This window comes from Canis lupus, chromosome 30 (assembly GCF_003254725.2).
Source record: "Canis lupus dingo isolate Sandy chromosome 30, ASM325472v2, whole genome shotgun sequence".
NCBI lineage: Eukaryota > Metazoa > Chordata > Mammalia > Carnivora > Canidae > Canis > Canis lupus.
The window spans coordinates 20,650,915-20,667,017 of NC_064272.1; the positions used below are offsets into that span (position 1 = coordinate 20,650,915).

At 34.7% G+C, this 16,103-nt stretch overlaps 1 long non-coding RNA gene across 3 annotated transcripts in view; it reads left to right on the forward strand.

The window, feature by feature from the left end:
- Positions 1-16,103, forward strand: part of LOC112675902 (uncharacterized) — a 91,114-nt gene that overhangs the window by 73,920 nt on the left and 1,091 nt on the right. The gene's annotated exons all lie outside the window — the stretch shown is intronic.

Genomic DNA, 16,103 nt, shown 5'->3' on the forward strand with positions numbered 1-16,103 from the left:
GATCATGTTTAACTTGGCTGCAGGGCATGCCAATATGGACAAAATATGTTAATAATTGCGCTCCTTGCTTCCCAACACTCACAGCCTTGCTGCTATTTGCTTGAATCCCATAGCACTAATCTAATTAAGCCTGTTTCCCTGATTATAACAGTCACTATAAGAATCCCAAGACTCTAAGATAACTCCTCATTTCTACATTCTAATCCTCAAAAGGTTGTACATACCTCCGATCTCTTCCTCCTTACCACCCCTCCCCAACTCCTGAAACCAGTCTGGTATGCTCTCTGGAATTCAGTCAGTCATCAGAAAAATCCTTCTATCTTCTACTTCTATCTTTACCTCTCTGAGAGTTCCCTTAATATATTGTTCTAACTAAATCTCCCATAAGGTTACTACTTCCCTGAGTCTCCTACAATGGAGCTTATTTTTCCTCTACAGCCATTAAACCACTGGACTTAGTGGTGTGGTATGTATCAGCCTGTGTCTTCATTACCATTTTAATTCTCCCTCCCCTTTCCCTAAAATCCTCTAGCTCTGAATCTCAGGTTATCATATTATATCCACTCCTACCCCTCATTATTACTGTCATCCAGCAACCCCTAGACCAACCTCACCTCATTCCTCACTAATTTTAGCTCTTGGTTCACTATTATCCTAATACTACTCCTATTTTAATTTTTGACAATTTCAACACAAATATAAATGATCCTTCCAATACCCTGGCCTCTACATTCCTTACCTCCTCTTTTACATCATCTTAACCTTTCCCTATCTCAACTATTGATTCCCATGGTCATATACTAGACTTTCTCATTTCTGATTACTAGAATACACAGACTCCAACTTTCCTTTCAATCCTCCTGATATCATTATCCCTCTGTGCTCTGCCTTCCCACCTAATAAGATGTACTAAAATATTCCTATCTAAAGCTTTTCCCTCCAATTTCACACTAAATCCCACCCCTTTCACCATTCAAAGACATCTTCAGAAAATTTCCCCTTGTCATTTTTTTTCATCTCTGCTGAACCTTTCCAAAGGAACACAAAAATGCCATTATTTTTTCCATGTAAAAATAAATAAACAAAACCTTCTATACTGACTCACTTGCCCCAGAAGTTATTGCCCAGTTCCTTTATATCATTTGCAGCAAAACTCCTCAGAAAGGTATTCTATAATTTGGGTTTCTAATTCTTCTTTTTCCATTCTTTTTTAAATTCACTTCAATTAGCTCTTCTTTGTCTATATTACTCCACCAGAACTGCTTGCTCTTGAGTGGGTCACTAAAACTTCCATGTTGCTAAATCTAATAGTCAATTTTTAGACCTCATCTTACTTGACTTATCAGCATTTGACACAATCCATAACTCTTCCTTGATACTTTCTTCACATGATTTCCAAGCTATCATAATCTCTTGATTTTCCTCCTACCTCACTGCTCCCTCTTTCTCAGTCTCCTTTCCTTGTTACTTCTTTTCCTTCTGACTCTTAATATTGAAGGACCTCAGATACATGGTTTGAAATTGTTTTCTCCCATTCCATGGTTGTTTTTTAAACTCTACTGATTGTTTCTTTTGCTGTGCAGAAGCTTTTTAGTTTGACAAAGTCCCACTAGTTTATTTTTGCTTTTGATTTCGTATCCGTGAAACTATTGCCAAGACTAGTGTCAAGAAACTTTTTCCTTTATTTTCTTCTAGAAAATTTACAGTGTCACATCTCACATTTAAGTCTTTGATCCATTTTGAGTTGAATTCTGTACATGGTACAAGATGAGCATCTAATTTAATTCTTTTGCATGTGAATATCCAGTTTTCCCAACATCATTTGTAGAAGGGACTATTCATTCCCCATTGTGTATTCTTGGTACCTTTGCCAAATGTCAATTGACTGCATATGCATGAATTTGTTTATGGGCTTTCTGTTCTATTTCATTGATCTATATGTCTATATTTATGCCAGTACCATGCTGTTTTGATTATTGTAGCTTTGTTATTCTCCAAACATATAAGGAATTCAACTTATTAGCAAAACAATGACAGCAACAAAAACCTAATAATCTGATTTTTAATTGGGTTAAAGATTTGAAGAGACATTTTTCCAAAGAAGACATGGATAAATGGCCAAAAGGTATTTGAAAAAATGTTCACCTCACTAATTACCAGGGAAATGCAAATCTAAACCACAATGAGATATCATTTCACCCATAATATGATAGATATTATTAAAAAAAAAAACAGAGGACAAGTGTTGGTAAGGATGTGATGAAACTGAAATCTTGGAAATCTTCCACATTGTTGGTGGGAATGCAAAATGGTGTATTCCCTGTGGAAAACAATATGGAACTCCCCCCAAATTAAAAATGGAACTACCATATGATCCAGTAATTCCACTCTAGATATTTATCTGGAAGAACTTAAATCATAATCTGAAAGAGATATTAGCACTCTCTTGTTTGTTGCAGCACTATTCATAATAGTCAAAATGTGGAAACAATCTAAATGTTCATCGATAGATGAATGAATAGAAAAAATATATAAACAAAAAATATATACAATAGAATACTATTAAGCTTTTGAAAAGAAGGAAATCCTGCAATATACAGCAATACGGATGAACATGGAAGACATTAAGTTAAGTGAAATCAAGACAGATACTATATGATTCCAATTATATAAGGTATTTTGAATGGTCAAAATCATAGAAGCAGAAAGAAAAATACTGGTTGCTAAAAGGTTGGAGGGAGGAGGGGAAGATGGGGAGTTCCTAATCAATGGGTTTAGAGCTTTAGTAATGCAAGATGAATAAGCTCTAGTGATCTGCCATATAACATTGTGGCTATACTTGACATTTTATTGTACACTTAAAAACCTCATAGAAGAATAGATCTTGTATTAAGTGTTCTTACTTCAATATAATAAAAATAAAAATAATTTTAAAATATAGCTAATTAACTCTTGGTTGAAGTCTCTACTCCATCTTTACTCACTCCTTTGGTGATAATAAGTGTTCTATGGTTTTTAGATACTATCTTTATGCTAATGACATTCAAACAGATATCTGTAATCCAAATTTTTTTCCCTGAACTCCAGTCTTCAACTGCTTATTTGACATTTCCACTTATATGTCTCCCATACTTTTCTATGGCTGTAGAATAAATTACAAAGAACAGTTCCTTAAGACAATAGTCATTTATTATTCCAGTTTCCGTAGGCTAGAAGTCTGGGTGAACTGAATTGGTTCTCTGATTGAGATCTGATAAGGCCAAAATCAAAGTGTTGGCTAGAATGAGTTCTCATTCGGAGGTCCTGGAAAAATTGGCTTCCATCTTCCTTCCAAGTTGTTGACAGAATTCAGTTCCTTACAGCTATAGGACAGATGTCCCTGTTTTCTTGCTGTCTGTTAGCTAGGGACTACTCACTCTTAGCTTCTAGAGGGCACCCACATTCCTCATCACATGGCTCCTTCCATCTTAAAGCCACCACCAGTGGATAGAAATCTTCTTATGCTTCAAAAATGGCTTTCCCTTCTGCTATCTTATTCTACCACTAGCCAGAGAAAAACTATGATTTTAAACAGCTGATGTTGTAGTCGCCTTACCTTAAGATTAACTGATAAGCAACTTTAATCACATTTGCAAAGTCCCCTTGCCGTGTAACATAGCATTCACAGGCAAGATATCACCTCATATTTATTGTCCCAGGAATTAGGATAGGAAGTCTGGGTAAGAGGAACATTATTAGAATTCTGCCAACTACAATATCTAATGGACATCTCAAACTCAGAATGTCCAAAACTGAGCCTCTGCTATTTGACCATTAAAATCTGCTTCATCTTTAACTTTCTCCATCTCAGTTGCTCAGTTTAAATACCACGAAGTCATTCTTGGCTCCTCACTTTCTCTCACATGACATATCTAATCTATCAGCAAGTCCTATTGACTCTACCTTTAAAATATACACAAAATATGACCACTTCTCACTCCTTTCACTGCCAATGCCCTTCAAACCATCTTCTCTTTCCTGAATTATTCAACAAAACCTCACTAGAATCCCCACCTCTTCCCCACCTATGTACAACACAGCAGCTGGAGGGAAAATTTTTGAAAACTAAATCAAATCATGTTCCTCCTCATATTAGTTAGATTAAAAGCCAAAATCCTTATAATCTTTATAAGACTCTCCATGATCTATACCATCTCTTTTTACCTCTTTGACCTAACCCCTTATTCTCCTTTTCATTGATTCTGTTCTAGCTGCTCTGTTCTCTTTATTCTACCTCAAACAGACCAGACAAGGCTCACCACCATGGTCTTTGCATTGACTCTTCCTGTCACCTAAAATTTTTTTTTGTCATATATACAAATAACTAACTTGATACCTTCAAGTCTATGATGTCACTGTCTCAATGAAATTTACTCTGACTATCCTATTTAAAACTGTAATTTGCACCCTACATTTTAATCCCCCTTTCTCTGTTCTGGTATTTCTCTGTTCAATAGCACTTACCATCTTATAACATATTATATAATTTTCTTTTTATTATATTATATAACATATTATATAGTTTCCTTTTTATTGACTGTCTCCTCACCTCCTCTCCATGGAACTTAAAACTGTTAATTTTAACTTAAACTCGATGTAAAATGTTAATTTTAAGAAGGGTAAGATCTTTGACGGTTTTGTTCACTGTTGTATCCCAAATACCTATATAAATAGTACCTGGTCAATTAACAATAATTGAATGAGTAAATGTATTTATCATATATGAGATAGAGAGATTTATTCATTCCTGGGGGGTAAGGTGAGGTGAGATTAGAAATCATGGCCCACAAAGAGAGCTTTAAGATTATATCACATGGCTATTCTTTGGGTCTCATTCATGCCCCAAATTGAACAAAATTAATAATAAAAATAATTATAACTCCTAGCAGGCTTTCTTCAAATAATCATCTCACTGTTGAACCATTCTAATGCGCCAAAGGATCAAAAGTCTCATGGCCAAATCATTCTCTATGTTATTCCCATAGCAATTTTCTGAATAATATGATCAAAGCTATGTTAAATTTAATAAGGACCAAGATATAGAAGCAGAACATTGATTATATAGTCCAAACTCTTCCCTGGCTACCTGGGTATCTTCTGAGAACTCTATGTGCTCCAAACTTAGAATGTCCCTATCTTGGATATTCATGGCCAATCCTTCTTTGTCTACTTCTTTCAAATCCTAGGCACTAAAGATACCTTTATTCTGTTATTTTTAGTCTGTAATACTATTCATCCTTCCTTTGGATAACAAAAAAATATCTAACATTTATTGAATCTTTACTAGCTGTCATATATTTTGCTAAGTACTTTATGTCACAAAAACACATTATCTGAGGATAATGATAGAAATAGATAAAGAACCTCAAGCATGCAAGTTTAAAGAATTTTCTAAAATTCCACAGCAAGTGTTGTTGAGCCAAGATTCAAATCCAAGCAACTCTATTTCACTCTCACAGTTCCACTTATACTATCTATATAATAGTAACAGATAAAAAACCTCAAGCATGCAAATTTAAAGAATCTTCCAAAGTCCCACAGCAAGTGTTGTTGAGCCAAGATTCAAATCCAAGCAACTCTACTTCACCCTCACAGTCCACTTACTAACTTTGTCCTGCCATTTCTCTGTCTCATTCCCAGAAAAGTACGTGGTGACTATCACCTTCCTTAAGGCCAGCTGGCAACTTTGCATAGAAACACATTTCATACCATCCTGAAATTGAGCTTCTGGCAGGGAGTAGAATGAAATGATAGAAACCTAGAACACTCTTTTTCTACAGACAATTCAGGAATCTCCATTATAGGGAATCAATTAAAGTAATAATAGCTTGTATGTATATATCCATTCATATATGCTATCTAATTTAAATGCACTTATTCATTCAAGAAATATATACCAAGTATATTGCATATGCTAAGCACTGTTCTAGACATTGATAACAGTTTCATCAGCTAGGATATCAGGTATTTTCATTCCTATTTCACAAATGAATTAACCAAGGCTCAGAAAAAAGTCACATGATTGCCCAATATCACACCAAGTTATTTGATGGCAAAGCAAGGACTAACCAAGGACTCTTAACTAATAGCTAAAGGTCTTTATTATCCAAACTTTCTGCAAACTAGACATATTTTTCCCTGAAACTATTCAAAGTAAGTTTCTTTATTTGAAAAAGACTACCCAGTTCCTGGAGTCTGATACAGTTTTCCATTATCTATAGTTCTAATATTTTTTAAAAAATAAATTCAGAAAAAGAAAGAATAATTAGATGACTCAGTTACATTTTATTTCACAAACACTTGCAATATGCCAGGCACTGTTCTAACTCATTTATAAATATTAAATCACCAAATTACTAAAGAATCATTTCAAACACACCATCCTCCTCAAAAACCTGCAATACTTCCAAGCATCTATCAAATTGGAAACTCCTTATCAAAGGTCTCATACACAACAATGCACCAGAAACTTTTCTCCAAGTATGAAATTGAATATAAGTAAAAGTTTCAACATCTCCACCAGTTTTTTTAAGCCAGCTTTTCCTCTCTGCTATAGACAAATAGACACTTTTACTCTTCTTTACCCAGTTTCTTCCTGTAATCTCAATACTTTTATATATCTAGCATTTCCTCAAACCCTTTGGAATAAGTAAATTTCAAAGATCCTTCTGATAAAAAGATCTTAACATAGTTGAGAAATGGGGGCACTTCGAGGTCATCTAGTCCAATTCTCTTGGTAAGGAAGGTAAGGAAGTAGGACCTAGGAAATTAAGAAACTTTTTCACTAATTAATAGCAGAGCTGGTTTTGGACAGATGTCTAATCCTGGGCCATTTTCACAAAGGGAAAAATGAGCACATCCTGATGAACAAATAGGAAATCTAAGTAGAGCTGCATCTGCACGGTGTAATTTTTAATTTGGTCAAAATGGATTTATTGTCAAGTAAAATCATTTTTTCTTTAAGACAATTTGTATTTTTCATTATTTTTAAGAATTTCTACACTATACTGTGTAATAGTATTGATTTATGCTCTGTATTTCATATTGATCCAAAAGGACACTGTCAAGGTCTGCCTTAATCTATAATTAAAGAAGTCTCGAAAGCCATTCCCTGAGAACTTAATTCCCATCACCTTACACACTGCTCTTTAACAATCGAATACTTAGCAACAGTTTAAAGATGTATTTTTACCCTTTCCACTCTTTCTGCTAAAAGAGAAAAATCATGTTTAAAATAAATGTCTAGTCATTTGAAATAACATTTCACATTCATCTGCCCTCAGGTTTTGCTTAAGAATGCTACTCATTGACAGGGAGAAAGCAAGTTCATTGTAAATCTTTTTTCCTATTCTCTCTTCTACTAGATAAGTGCTTTCTGCGTGTTTTTTTTTTTTTTTATAAAAGCCCATTTAAATTCAGCATTTGTGTCCCTTCCTGACACAAAGAGCAGCAGTCATTATAAGAAACATACAATCTAACACTCAAGGAAATTCTGTGAAAGGAGCAGCACTCCCACATCTCTGATCTATGAGCCCACTTTTGGATACACAAGATCCAACCCCACTTGAAATTCCACTGGGTGATGGGCAATAAGGAGGGCACTTGATGGGATAAGCACTGGGTGTTATAGTATATGTTGGCAAATTGAATTTAAATTAAAAAATTAAAGAAAAAAGAACGCAGTGCTCTCTTTGATGGCATGGCTGCTTTCATGCTACAATAGCAGAAGTGAGGAGCAGAAACAGAGAATTTATAGCCTCACAAAGCCAAAAATACTAACCAGCCCTTTTGGAAAACATATGCAGACTCCTACCCTAAAAGATTAGACAGGGCAGTCCTAGGGCTTTAGGTTGCTCTTAGAGATATAAAAATAGCTTATTTCTCATCACTAAATTCAATAAAGCATGCTATAAATTTGTCAAAAAGAAAGAATGAAAGAAAGAAATTCCAATGGCTACTACATGGCTGCCCAAACACCTTAAGGCTGTTCCCTTTGCTCTCTTTGAATATTCCCCTTCTTAAATCCTCTTCCTTCTTACATTCTTTCTCATATATTCCCGTACCTCCATCTCTGCCTCTCGCTCACCTTCTCACCTTCTCCCTTTCATTCCCCTCCCTTGTCTGATTTTCTCATCATTTCCTTCTTAAAATCATAGCAACACAGTGTTGGAACCTAACAAGTTCTATCTGACTTTCAAAACCCCTCTATTATATTATGTCCAAATGAGTATCTGATGGTTAGAAATCCCTTCCCTTTTTCCGGCCAACTCAAGTCTACCTCAATCTTTCACCTAGAGACCAGAGTGTTCAGCCTCTGGATTCACAATTAGGAAGGGTAAATCTCTCTTTACATTACCACCAGACAACAGTCACCTTTCCAGTGATAAACCCAGTTTATTTTTTTGAATCATATCTTTATGGGAGATGACACTCCTCCAACACAATAGGAATGTTATTCCAGTGCAAGAGATTTATCACAAGTCAAAAGAGAGAAGGAAGGTGAGTCAGAGGCAGACAAAGAACTTGAAGAAGGCCTTTGCAAGAAATATCTAACCTCATTACCACAGAAGGAGGCCAAAGGAAGATTGGGAGATTGTTTTTATTCATCCTGGTCCTAAAGTTATTCTTTAGAATAAAACAGAAATGGTGGCAGCAAAGAGACAAAAAAGAATTCTCAGGTCATATGCAGTAAGTTCCACAGTAAGCATGTGTTAAAAGCAGAGAGAATGAGATGACTTGTGTTCAAAACACTCCTATACTTACTGGCCCTAGCCAGGTTCACTTTTCTTGTCTGCAAAACTGTGTTTAAAAAGAGAGAGAGAGAGAGAGAGAGAGAGAGTTGTAAGGATAAAATAAGAGAATGTCCGAAAAGCACAGAGGAGGTAACTGAAAGATGGGATTCCCCTTCCCCTCAGATCTAAGGTGGTGTTCCTTCCTCAAGACCTCAGTGAAGTGCAACCATGTGTTTCAGCATACACTGTAATGGAAATATTTTTAAAGTAGCCAAACTTCATAAGATATCAAAAAAGATCACAGCAAGAGAAAATATGAAACACATCACACATATTTCTTCACTTTTCTAAATGTAATATTTAGAAATTAAGAAAGTTAAACTCCACAAATCATTCTGAATCTTGACCTTGGGTCAAAGATTTTGCTAATTGCTTTTCATTAGCTTCTAGCATTATTGGCTACAGGCTTGCCCTTGTTTCTTTACAAGCTCAAATTTCATGCTTCCAAGATGACCAATGGAAAGGCATTCACTTGCCCTCTGAGTGCTACTTTCAACTAAAAATTTAGTAAAAACAATAGCTAATAGCATTAAATGCCCACTATATCAATGTACTGTGCAAGTACTTTACATAAGTTATCGCATGCAATCTTCATTGCCACACCATAAGTTATATGCCATTATTATCTCCATTTTATAAATAAAGAAGCTGATGTCAGAGGCATTAAGTACCTCAAAGCAACACAGCAAGGCAAAGATAACACCAGAACTCCAAATTAGTTCAAAGGCCCCTGTTTTGGCAGCAACCTTTTTTACCTCAGCCACAGTAACTTTTGCAGACACGTCTCTAAAGGCAAGGGGAAAATAGCAAAAAAATGAACTACTGGGACTTCTTCAAGATAAAAAGCTTCTACACAGCAAAAGAAACAGTCAACAAAACTAAAAAACAATCTACAGAATGGGAGAAGATATTTGCAAATGACATATCAGATACAGGGCTAGTATTCAAGATCTATAAAGAACTTATCAAACTCAACACCCAAAACCAAACAATCCAGGCAGAAGACATGTACAGACATTTCTGCAAAGAAGGCATACAAATGGCCAATAAGCACATGAAAAATGTTCCACATCACTTGCCATCAGGGAAATACAAACCAAAACCACAATGAGATACCATTTAACACTAGAAACAGCAAATATTTGTGAGGATGTGGAAAAAGAAACTCTCTTACACTGATTGTGAGAATGCAAGCTGGTACAGCCACTCTGGAAAACATTTCGGAGGAGATGCCTCAATATGTGAGGAATACATCTACCCTATAACTCAGCAATTGCACCACTGGGTATTTACCCTGAAGATATAGGTGAAGTGAAAAGAAAGGGCACCTGCACCCTAATGTTCATAGCACCAATGTCCACAATAGCCAAACTGTGGAACGAGCCAACATGTCCTTCAAGAGATGAATGGATAAAGATGTGGTGAAAATATATATGCAATGGAATATTATTCAGCCATCAGAAGGATGGATACCTATCATTCACATTAACATGAATGGAACTGGAGGGTATTATGCTAAGTGAAATAAGTCAATCAGAAAAAAGCAATTATCATGTGGTTTCACTCATGTGCAGAATATAAGAAATAGGGCAGCAGATCATAAGGAAAGGAGAGGAAACAGTGGGGAAAAATCAGAGAGGGAAACAAACCATTAGAGACTCTTAACTCTAGGAAACAAACTGAAGATTACTGAAGGGGAATTGGGGGGGCGGATGGAGTAACTGGGTGATGGGCATTAAGGAGAGCACATGATGTGATGAGTACTGGGTGTTACATGCAACTGATGGATTTCTGAACTCTACAATCTAAAATTAATGATGTACTATATGTTGGCTAATTGAATTTAAATTAAAAAAAAAAAATAGGGCAGTCCGGGTGGCTCCACAGTTTAGCGCTGCCTTCAGCCCAGGGCTGATCCTGGAGACCCGGCATCGAATCCCACGTCGGGCTCCCTGCATGGAGCCTGCTTCTCCCTGTGCCTATGTCTCTGCCTCTCTCTCTCTGTGTCTCTCATGAATAAATAAATAAAAATCTTTTCAAAAAATAAATAAATTTAAAAAAATAAAAAACAAAGGCCTATGTTTTTAAGCAAAATATTCCACTGTCTCTATGTTTCTCTTCATTTAGTCAATAAAACTTTATTGAATGGCCCCTACATGCCAACCATTGTTTTAAGCAAATTAAAGGATATAAAGATAAATAAATCCATCTTGGATCTTCCCTTTGAAGAAGCTGAAATTTTACCAGAAAAAAATATTATAATAACAATAAAAGTGATGACAATTATAGAAAACATTTAAATAGCACTTATTATGTGCCAGGGAATATTCTAAGAACTTTATCAATATTAACTCCAACTTACTTAATTCTCCCAGGAAGCCTGTGAAATATGTACCAATTTTAAAGATAAGCAGGCTGAGGCACAGAAAAGCTAAGTAACTTTCAGAAATTGCACAGTAACATGTAGCACACTTGGGACTTGAACACAGATAGTGTTATGTCAACTCCATTGACTGTGAGCTAGGCATACATAACAATGATCCAAGGAAAACATGATGTGTGTTTAGAGAGGCACTAGTAAAATTTTGCTGCAATTAAAGAAAGGAAGAGACTACTTCTATCTGGGCAATGTAAAAATTGTCATGAAAGAAATAACTCTTGACCTGGACATTAAAGAATGAATTAGGGTCTACTCAAGGGCTGGAACAGTATCCTAGACAGAGGCATGAGCAACAGCACATAAGAGGAAAATTACAGAATGTGAAAGGGGAAAATAAAAAATCTGTTTCATTGGAACATCACTGCATCCTTGGCAATGGGAAATAGATTGAAAAAGAGAGTAAGGTTATAGCTCTTCTCTGTTTTATATTCTGAAAAAAATTAGAATATGACTTATCACTCAGACAAAGATGAATTAATTTTCCTGTTCTAATCTCTCTAAGAAAAAAGGAACATTCACTTCTCAGCTTTTTATGTCTTTATTTCTTTATCAGGAACTTAGCTTAATACATGGCAGGATAGCATATAGTTTAGGAGCATAGATTTGGGAGCCAAATAGACTAGATTCACATCTGATCTCCACCACTAACTATTATGTAACATTGTGTAAGTCTCACCTCCTCCCTGCTTTTATTATTCTATACAATGTGTATGATAAAGTATAGTTTCCAGGACTCAAGGAAAGAATATATAATACAGCACAAAGTACCTCCTTGGCACTCATTAAATATTAGATACTATTATTATTGAGTCTTTTGCTATTAATTTTGTATTAATTTTACCTTCTTCTGCTGGTTTCTCTCTCTCACTCACACACCTAACATATATCTGTATATGTCTAGATGACATCCAAAATACTTAACAACCAGTACAGCTTAGCACTAGCCAGTCAGAATATACACTGGTCACAATAAAATATATGTACACTGGCTAAATACCAACTTTGGCAATATGGAAATTTCTGAAAATAATCATGGATCTTAAAACAGACCATTTTCACAAGCAAATTAAATTAGAAATTTAGATAGATGGTAAATAAAATGAAGTTCTAGCTTATTGAACAAATGCAAACTATATGGTAACAGTGAAAGTGTGCCAGAACTAACATGATCATTCCAAAACTCATATACCAGGGTCCTTCAAATAAATAATAAATACATAGACACCTAATGAAGCAATAGTCATAACTTATTTAGTTTTAAAGAAATATCTGAAAAAGTTCCATGGCAAAGACAATTTAAAACAACAAAAAATATATACTATGGGTCTAGGTAGGTTAGAGAAAGCATTTCTTGGTGGACTAAAAACCATATTACACCAAGATATCTTAAAAATAAGTAAATAGGCACTTCTCTTGGGGGAAAAAATAATAATGACATCCTACACAAACCTTTCTTATTTAACATTATTATAAGAGATCTAAAAAGGCAATTCACAACAGTACAGCCAAATTTGCAGAAGATATTAGTTCTTCCAGGTAGTGAAATGCCAAGCCAATAGGAATAAATCATGTAAGTGAAATGAAAATTGTCAAATGAAATGCAATGTAGATCAGGATTAAATATACTTGTTAAAAGAAAATGAATTCATATATGCCTATAAAATTTTGAAATCCAAGTTGTAGTTAGATAGGAAAGAAATACAAGAATAATTACAGACTAAAAATATTACTAAGAGAGCAATTCATTACATTTGTCATGACAAAGAGAAGAAGAAAATACTGGATAATATTGGGAAAAAATCTTAAAAATAAGATAAAATTTGTTCTACTCTTATATAAAAATCTACCATCTGAGTCAAGAATACTGTGTACTGATGGGGAAAGGATTGTATCTTCAATAAATACTGTTGGGAAAACTGCATATCCACAAGCAAAAAAAAAAAAAAAAAGGAATGAAATTGGACCCTTAAATCACACCATACACAAAAATTGACTCAAAAATTGATTAATAAATGTAAGACTTGATACCAAGAAACTCATGAAAGAAAATATAAGCAGAAAGGTCCTGACATTTGCCTTAACAATAATGCTTTGGATGTGACACAAAACCACACAAAACAAAATAAGACATAAACAGATACAATTGCATGAACTAAATATTTCTGTATAACAAAAAAAAACAGTAAAGAAAATGAAAAAGCAATCAATGGAATAGGAGAAATTATTTGAAAACTGTATATCTGATAAAACTGTATATTCTGTATAACTGAAATATACAAGGAATTCATTCAACTCAATAGCAATAAACAAATAACCCAATCTTAAAATTCGATAAAGGGCTTGAATAGACATTTTTCCAAAGAAGAAATATAAATAGGCACTGAGTTACATAAAAAGCTGTTCAACATCACTAATTATTAGGGAAATGTAAATAAAACCACAATGAGATTTTACTTCACACTTTCCTAAAATGGGTATTATCAAAAAGTCAGAAGACAACAAGAATGTGGAACAAATGAATTCCTATACACTGTTGGTGAGAATGTAAATTGGTATAGCAACTATTGAAAACTGTATGGATGTTCCTTAAAAATTTTAAAAAAAAATAGAACCACCATATGATCCAGCAATCCCATATCTGAGTAATTACCTAAAATAAATAAAATCAGTATTTTTAAAGATATATTTGCACTCCCATGGTCAATGCAGCATTATTCAAGGTGGCCAAGACATGGAAACAAAATCTAAATATCTGTTGAAATGTTTCTTTTTAAATGTGGGTATGTGCTTCATAACACAACATAATATTATTAAGTCTTAAAATTGGAAGGAAATCTTTATTCCAATGATGCAAGAATATTTCAATATGCCCAAATCAATCAACATGATATACCACATCAACAAAATGAATGATAAAAATTATATGATCATATCAATAGACAGAAAAGGCATTTGACAAAATTTAATATCCATTCATAATAAAAACTACTAACAAAGTGGATTTAGAAGGAATATACCACAACATAATAAAGGTCTTATGTGAAAAACCCACAGCAAACATCATACTCACTGGGGAAAAACTAAGAGCTTTCCCTCTAAGGTGAGGAACAAAACAAGAATGTCCACCCTCATCACTTTTATTTGACATGGTAGTGAAAGTCCTAGCCACAGCAATCAGAAAACAAAAGGAATAAAGGCATCCAAATTGACAAGTAAGATATAAAACTGTCACTATTGTCAGAAGACATGATACCATAGACACCCCTAAAGACCACCAAGAAACTACAAGAACTAATAAATGAATTCAGTAAAGTTGCAGAATACGAAGTCAACATACAGAAATCTGTTGTATTTCTATATACTAATAATGAAGCGGCAGAAAAAGAAATTAAGAAACAATCCCATTTATAATTGCACCAATGGGCAGCCCCAGTGGCCTAGCGGTTTAGTGCCGCTGTCAGCCTGAGGCGTGATCCTGGGGTCCTGGGATCGAGTCCCATGTCGGGGTCCCTGCATGGGGCCTGCTTCTCCCTCTGTCTGTGTCTCTGCCTCTCTCTCTCTCTCTCTCTCTCTCTCTGTGTGTGTGTGTGTGCCTCTCATGAATAAATAAAATATTTAAAATATATACATATATATATATAATTGCACCAAAAATAATATAGCACCAGCAATAAATTTAACCAAGGTGGTGAAAGACTTGTACTCTGAAACCTATGAAACATTGATGGAAGAAACTGGAGAAGACACACATACACACACACACAAAAAAAGGAAAGATACTCCATGTTAATGAATTGGAAGAGCAAATACTGTAAAAATGTCCATACTACCCAAAGAAATCTACAGATGTAATATAATAACTATCAAAATACCAACAGCATTTTTCATAGAACTGGAACAAACAATCCTAAAATTTGTATGGAACCACAAAAAAACCTGAATAGCCAAAGCAATCTTGAAAAAAGAAAAACAAAGCTGGCTGTATCACAATTCCAGACTTCAAACTATACTACAAAGCTGTAGTAATCAAAACAGTATGGCACTGGCATGAAAATAGACACATAGGTCAATGGAACAGAATAGAAAACCCAGAAATAAACCCACGATTATATGGTCAAATAATCTTTGACAAAGGAAGAAAGAATATGCAACGGGAAAAAGGTAGTCTCTGACAAATGGTGTTGGGAAAACTGGACATGCAAAAGAGTTAAACTAGACCACTTTCTTACACTAGAACCATAAATTCAACCATAAATTCAAAGTGGATTAGACTTAAATGTGAGACCTGAAACCATAAAACTCCTAGAAGAGAGCACAGGCAGTAATATCTCTGACATTGGCCATAGCAACATTTTTCTAAATATGTGTCCAGAGGCAAGGAAAATAAAACAAAAATAAACTATTGGGACTACATCAAAATAAAATAAAAAGCTTTTGTACAGCAAAGGAGATAATCAACAAAACTAAAAGGCAACCTATGGAATGAGAGAAAATATTTGCAAATTACATATCCAATAAAAGGTTAGTATCCCTATATATGAGGAACTGATACAACTCACATGAGAAAAAAACAACAACAAATAAGCCAATTATAAATGGGCAGAAGATATGAACAGACACTTCTCCAAAGAAGACATACAGAGGGCCAACAGACACAGGAAAAGATGCTCAATATCACTCATCATCAGGGAAATGCAAATCAAAACTACAGTGAGATATGACCTTGCATCTGTCAGAATGGCTAAAATCAAAAACACAAGAAACAATAAGTGTTAGTGAAGATGTGGAGAAAGGGGAATCCTCTTGTGCTGTTGGTAGGAAAGCAAACTGTT